The 6,304-nt window shown below is 41.0% G+C and overlaps 2 pseudogenes; both read right to left on the reverse strand.

Annotated features, from left to right (window-relative positions):
- Positions 1 to 1,729: 1,729 nt before the first annotated feature.
- LOC147424373 (uncharacterized) lies at positions 1,730 to 3,582 on the reverse strand (annotated as a pseudogene).
- Positions 3,583 to 3,619: 37 nt separating this feature from the next.
- On the reverse strand, positions 3,620 to 4,251 carry LOC147424374 (uncharacterized; annotated as a pseudogene).
- Between the last annotated feature and the right edge of the window lie 2,053 nt (positions 4,252 to 6,304).

The raw sequence follows: 6,304 nt of genomic DNA on the forward strand, positions 1-6,304 counted from the left end.
GTACTTGGGGTTCACTTTTGAATTGGCTTTGCATAGATAGTTTACATGCTTTGCTTTCATTTTCTCATAAAATGAGTCCACTTTCTTTTGAGGATGTACCCACTGCACATGCATCGAGAGTTTCACGTTGAGTGTATAGCCGAGCAAGATTGAAAGAGAAGCGTGTTCGGCTTCATATTCGCAGCAATCTCCAAGGTATGCCATTATTTTTGTGCGTTCTTGCATTGTGAAAATGGACATTGCTATTGTATGTGAAAGAGAGAGAGAGAGGGAGGGAGATATTTGTTGGGTTCTCGAGGGAATATGGATGACCTTGACAAAAGGAATGTGTGTGTGTGTGTGTGTGTGTGTGTGTGCGTCGACGAAAATATAGTGATTCAATTGGCCGACGAAAACAACGCATTGCCCAACGAAAATAACACATACTCTGAAGATGTTGTCCTTGAGGATGGTAGGACATCTAGAAGATGTCTTGCAAGCATCGAGTGTCGTGACCGCAATGTTCGTTACATCAATCGGGTGGACCTTATCAACCATATGGGATGTGCATCGCCTTAGGGTGGCCGGAGCTCCCAAGATTGGAGTGGCATCGAGATAGTATGAAAAATAATGTCGTGTGAGATTCTTGAATGCGGAGCAAAAATTTGATAAGAATTTTAAGGCTCAAAAAGCTAGAGAAAAGAGGAGGACTGAAATAGATTGGGAAGATTTAAGTGAAGTAGGAAAGCTTCTTGTGCCCTCAAGAGATAGCTACATCAAAGAAAAGGTGACAAGCTGCTATGAAGGACTATGTAGAAGATAAAGAGTCAAGGATGACCCGCATTCATAAAAGGATTGCAAAGGGGTACGACTTGCATGTAAGTTTATACTACAGTTGTTAACCTCCATTGAAATGTACATTTTAATTCTTCCATTGTTGATTGATGTTGCATTTTTATAGAAACGTCCACCAATTGGCATTGGTAAGATGCCAAATGGCAAGTCTCAAGAAGATGCATTGCTTGTCACACCTGTGAGTATTTTTGGAATCTCTACTCTTTCTTCCAAGAATGTTACTATTTGTTAAGGATTCATAGTTGAAGTGTAATCTCGTTTCAATGGAAGAAAAATCGCACTACAACGGATGAGCGTGCCCCATTATTAGCACTTGTAATGGTAAACATCCCAAAGAGATTCTTAGATGCCAATCCTTTGGTGTGCACAATGGATTTGCGTAGGGCGGCTTGAATTTTTCGCCGTCCAAGTCAAATATGACAAAGGTATGATTTTCCTTGTTTGCTCTAATTGAACATTGTCTTTTGTATCCCCTTTGTTTGCTCAATGTGTAAATTTTAGATGCGGCGTTGGAGGGTTGGGGGGTCCTCCCAACTCATTGTCGGAGACTCTCCACTTACCCCCTCGAGTGTGCCACTAACTTTGGTCATCTCCAATGTATCGATTGCCATGGAGGATGGTTTGGGCTTAAGTAATGACCCAAATCTCTTAAGTGACAGGTGAGTCTAACGGTATTAGCTTTCATTGCATTTTATGGTTTTAACCATCATTACACTATTTTTAATCTAAAATCTTCAAAAACAAAAAAGGCATGGGCATACAATTCTTGTCAGCACGATCAAACATACTCGTGGAGGTGGACATTAATCTCCTTGATGCGATAACATCCGAGAAGGCCACCACAAACACTATGAACCTTTTTTTCTTGTGAGTGTGCATCTTGTTATCTCCATATTCATGTCATCTCATTGAGGGTGCACAAAGAGGAAAGATCTTCATCATATTGTTGTACAAATTTCTCCCCCTCCCGTAACCTTGTGGTTTGATGCTTTGACGATCCATATCTGTTAAAGCGTCCCGAGTCGGCTGCAACACAACTTGTGCTTATTAGCCACCTATGTGGTGCAAGATCTTATTAAAAAAAGGGCATAGTTACCTATTTCTTGTTTTTGTTTAAAGAACTCCAATAAAGTCCCCCCCATGCAGGTTCCACTACTTGAGTCACCAACAAGGGCATGAATCAAATCCAAGATCGACCTGTTGATTTGGGCATTCAACAAAGTATATTTTATGTATTGCCACAATCTCTCGACCATGTTTGTTGTATCCACATTCTCATTATTAAACATGCGACCAAACTTTGGCCACTTTTTGCGCCAAGGGCAATCGCTCCCACACCAACCATTCGTCACATACTTTGCACGCTTGTGAACTCTGAGTAGTTTTGAAGGAGCCCTTGAAAAGATTGCTCAAACTCAGCCTCTGTGGCACTATGCATAAGTGCACACATGGAAGAGTAGAGATGTTCGTGCATTTTCTTTGGTACCTAAAGCAAAGTGTAAATCTTCTTTGTTGCATGAACCCACAAATAGGAATACCAAATGTTAGAGTTCTTACATACCTTTGGAAGAAGGCTCTCCACCCAAGCTTTCTTAGCATGAAACCAACATAGAATGATATGACCAAGAACTTGTTGACGAGAGCCATGGACATCATAAACCCAACAATAAGGGTCCTCCTCCACCACCTTATGAATACCCTCAAGCTTCACTGGTGATTTATCAATCATTATTGATGTGGGGCGCACATTACTCATTCTTGCAAAAATTGTTTTTAGGGTTATCTCAATCGCGATTTGTTCTTGGTCAATCCCTATGTCGTTGGTGCATAGCATGTGCCATATTGGTAAACCTACACCATTTTGATTAGGCAGAACTGCAACATACAATGGAAGGCCAAATACGTTTGTCTTGAATGTGCTATCTATTGCCCAAGAGCTGTGTGTAGAAAATCTCATGGCCATGTCTAGCATCCATTCATCTTGAATAACAACAATAAAGGGTCTTTCATTAGGATCTTGTGCAGAGGGATTATACGGCTAGCAATAACACACCTTTCCTCAACTTTGTAAGTTGCAAACCTCGACCCACAAAGCACTCCAATCATCTTTAAAAATCTTTCCTGTGAAGACAAAAGAAACAATGTTATTATGTAAAACCAAATGTAATAATGCTTAATCTGTAACTTAATATGAGTCACCTTGATTGCGTATTTGGTAAGGCATCCTTGAAATTTCCCTTTGTATCATAAAAAAGCGATAATTGCTTGGTCAATAGCCAAAGATCGCTCACACTACAACTTCTCTTTAGACAAAGACATTTTTGCAACAGGTCTTGCTGTATCCACATCGAAAAAATCTTCCATGCAACACTCAATAACATTAGGATGCACGGGTAAATGATACAAATCCTCTCTTGATCCAAGTATATGCCCCTCATGAATAGGGTAAGTGGATATGTGTGCAATCTTTGAGGCTTGTCGATATTGAACTCTCACTTGGAAAGGACAACCACATCTCTTGGACCTTCTAAGCCACTTCACAGTCCCACTTCTACGGGCCGTTCTTCCTCTATGACATGCATAGTCAACTATAGTTGTGCTTCCATTCTGGTTCGTAGATGAGCGAACCTTAACTAGCCTCACCTTGTGTTGAACCATAATCTCAATTAGAGCTTGCTCCACACATAAAATGTCAACACTTTGACGTTCATGCTTCATGGCATCCTTAATATCTTTGGTGACACGCATTGATTTGTGGCATTCATCGCCACCATCGGTCTCTTTTTCACACCCACAACTTTCCACAAGGCCTTTTACATATGCTACGGGTATCCCTTGTTGCTTGATGTCCAAACACCATGAGGCCTTCAAGTTTCTAATTGTGTCTTCATAAGTGTGGTGAGAATTATTATCTTCACAAAAATGACATCGAATGATAATACTCTCCCATTCCTCAATGGGTGAGATTTTTAAATTTGGGGGAGTTACTGTGCACAAACACCAAAAGCCTTCTACATTTGTCCTCAAACATAATCCTTCTTGCATTCTTCTCCACCTTTTTAGGTCAAGCATGCCACTTGGGTCACATACCTGCAATTCCTTTAGGCTTGGTGAATGTTCTCCTTGAAGTGTAAGCTTCATCAAATTATAACTCGATTGGCAAAAGGAGTAAAAAAATTGAGACACATGCTTGTACGGATCAAGCTTGGAGATTCCATGTAGCCCATCTTGTTTCTCCAAGCCAAAAAAAGAGGTGTCAAGCGAATCCGTGCATGGACTACAATACATTCTTTCCTCACTATCACTACAATTCTCATCATCTTCGTCACTAGTGGAGAAAGAACTTGAATCACCATTTGAATGGGCATCATTCCATCAAAGGTTTCCACCATCTTGCAGTTGAGTCTCAAAATCCATAAAATCCTTATGTGCTTGAGCCAAATTTAGGATAATGGTACAACCCCACCGAAGGTGCTTGGCACTCAAAGTTCACAAAATGTTCACTTGAAGCTTACACAGTTGTTCACAAAGGGATCACATGTGGTTCACTTGTGATTCGCACAGTTGTTCACAATGGGATCACATGTGGTTCACTTGAAGAACACAATTATGGCTTTAAGTAGTTCACATGGAGTTCACTGTGGATAGTTCATGGAGAAGCGTGAGAGAAGGGTGGGCTGAGAAAGTGAAGGGGCTAAGTGAATGGGCATAAAAGAGACTAGGAGCATTTGAAACCAAGGTTTAGGTACCTATTCAAATTAGTAAATATCCCATGCTTTAAATGCCAATGATGAGGGAATGAAGGGCCAACCAACTTGAATGGCCGGTCACTTTTTTGCAGGCATGTGATCCCTTTGTGTTCACTTGGTTAAATATCACTTTGAGTTCACTTTTGGTTTACTTTGGGTTCACAAAGTGATGAACGACTGAGTTCTTGCCCGCCTCCCAACTCCTCCCTCAACCATCGAGTCCCACCTCCAAAAGGTGGTGTCAAATAGTCCCCAGGATGACCAAGCCTAGTTTAATGTTTTAATTCAGAGTCCTCCAGACATGCATACGCACGCACAAAATAAATTAGGTTTAAACATAATTCGTTTAAGTTAATTCTCTCTCATTCATCACTACCCCCCCCCCAATCTTATTCACTACTTTGCCCTAGACCCCCTCGATCTCACTTCTCTGTCCTTTTGCCCACTATATACCTTTCCTACTCTCTCCCTACCCTTGCTTCCTTATCTCTCTCTCACTGACTTCTTCTTCTTCTTCTTCTTCTTCTTCTTCTCTCTCTCTCTCTCTCTCTCTCTCTCTCTCTCTCTCTCTCTCATGTTTTTTGTGTATAACCCCAACCCCAACGCATTTTCTTATAAACTTTCTCCAAGTTTCACACACAAACACCATTTATGCTTCCACTTTTTAAGTTGTGACATCTTCCAATTGAGGTTATGGACATAGAAAGGGTTGTGGAGTACACAATAAAGATGCATCAAAACCCCTCACATCAAATGCCTGCCTACAGTTGCATAGGAAGCAAAAAAAAAAAGTTCACAAGATGCATAAAAGCAAGATCTTGAGCATGGGATGAATGCAAAACATAAAGAAGTGATTTGGGAGATGGGATGCATCACACTTGCTACATGATGCTTCAATAGACTTCGAAGTGAATGAAGCTTTTCTACAACACCAATGTATCACGGTTTGGGAGGAATCCTATGGGTCGCACTTTCATTTTGAGTGCCAAAAAGGGAAACTAGCATATATAAATATTAAAGGCCATAAATGGCAAGCTATACATGGTGTAACCATAGGAGAACTAAAAAAAAGCACTAGCAAACTCACTACTACCTTTTTTTCTTTGTGGGCACTAGTGACCTCATTGGTGGAAGGGACCCCCTAACCATTTGTTTTTTATTCCTCTATCTACCAATCATTGCTTCTTCTTTCTCTCGTCAATCCCAATCCTACTCTCCCAACCTCTCTCATCCCTATCCTCTACTATATCCCCTCTCATCCCTATCCTCTACTATAGCACTATCCCCTCTATCTCTCTCCTCCCTCCACCCTCTATCTGTCCTCTTTCTACTCTTTACCTCTTTTGTCATTCTCACCCTTCCTCCCTCTACCCTACTTCTTTCCTTCCTATACGCTTTTTCTATCTACTCTTCTCTATACCCTTTACATATCCCCTCCTTTCAACCTCTACTCTTATTCCTCCCACCCTTCATTCCTCTACCCTCTACTTCTCTCCGCCTTATCCACTCTTCTCTATACCCTTTACATATCCTCTCTCTCTAGCCTCTACTTCTCTTATCCCTCCCAGCATTCATTCCTCTACCCTCGACTTCTCTCATCCCTCCCACCCTTCCTTCACCTCATCCCTCTACATTTACATAGAAATGTTTGAAATAAACCTAAATCACAATATGTTCATCCACCAATTTAGTTTGGACGATCACAGGCTCAACATTTTGTT

The sequence above is a fragment of the Adiantum capillus-veneris genome, chromosome 25 (assembly GCF_014529385.1).
Source record: "Adiantum capillus-veneris isolate H3 chromosome 25, ASM1452938v2, whole genome shotgun sequence".
NCBI classification, from domain to species: Eukaryota; Viridiplantae; Streptophyta; class Polypodiopsida; order Polypodiales; family Pteridaceae; genus Adiantum; species Adiantum capillus-veneris.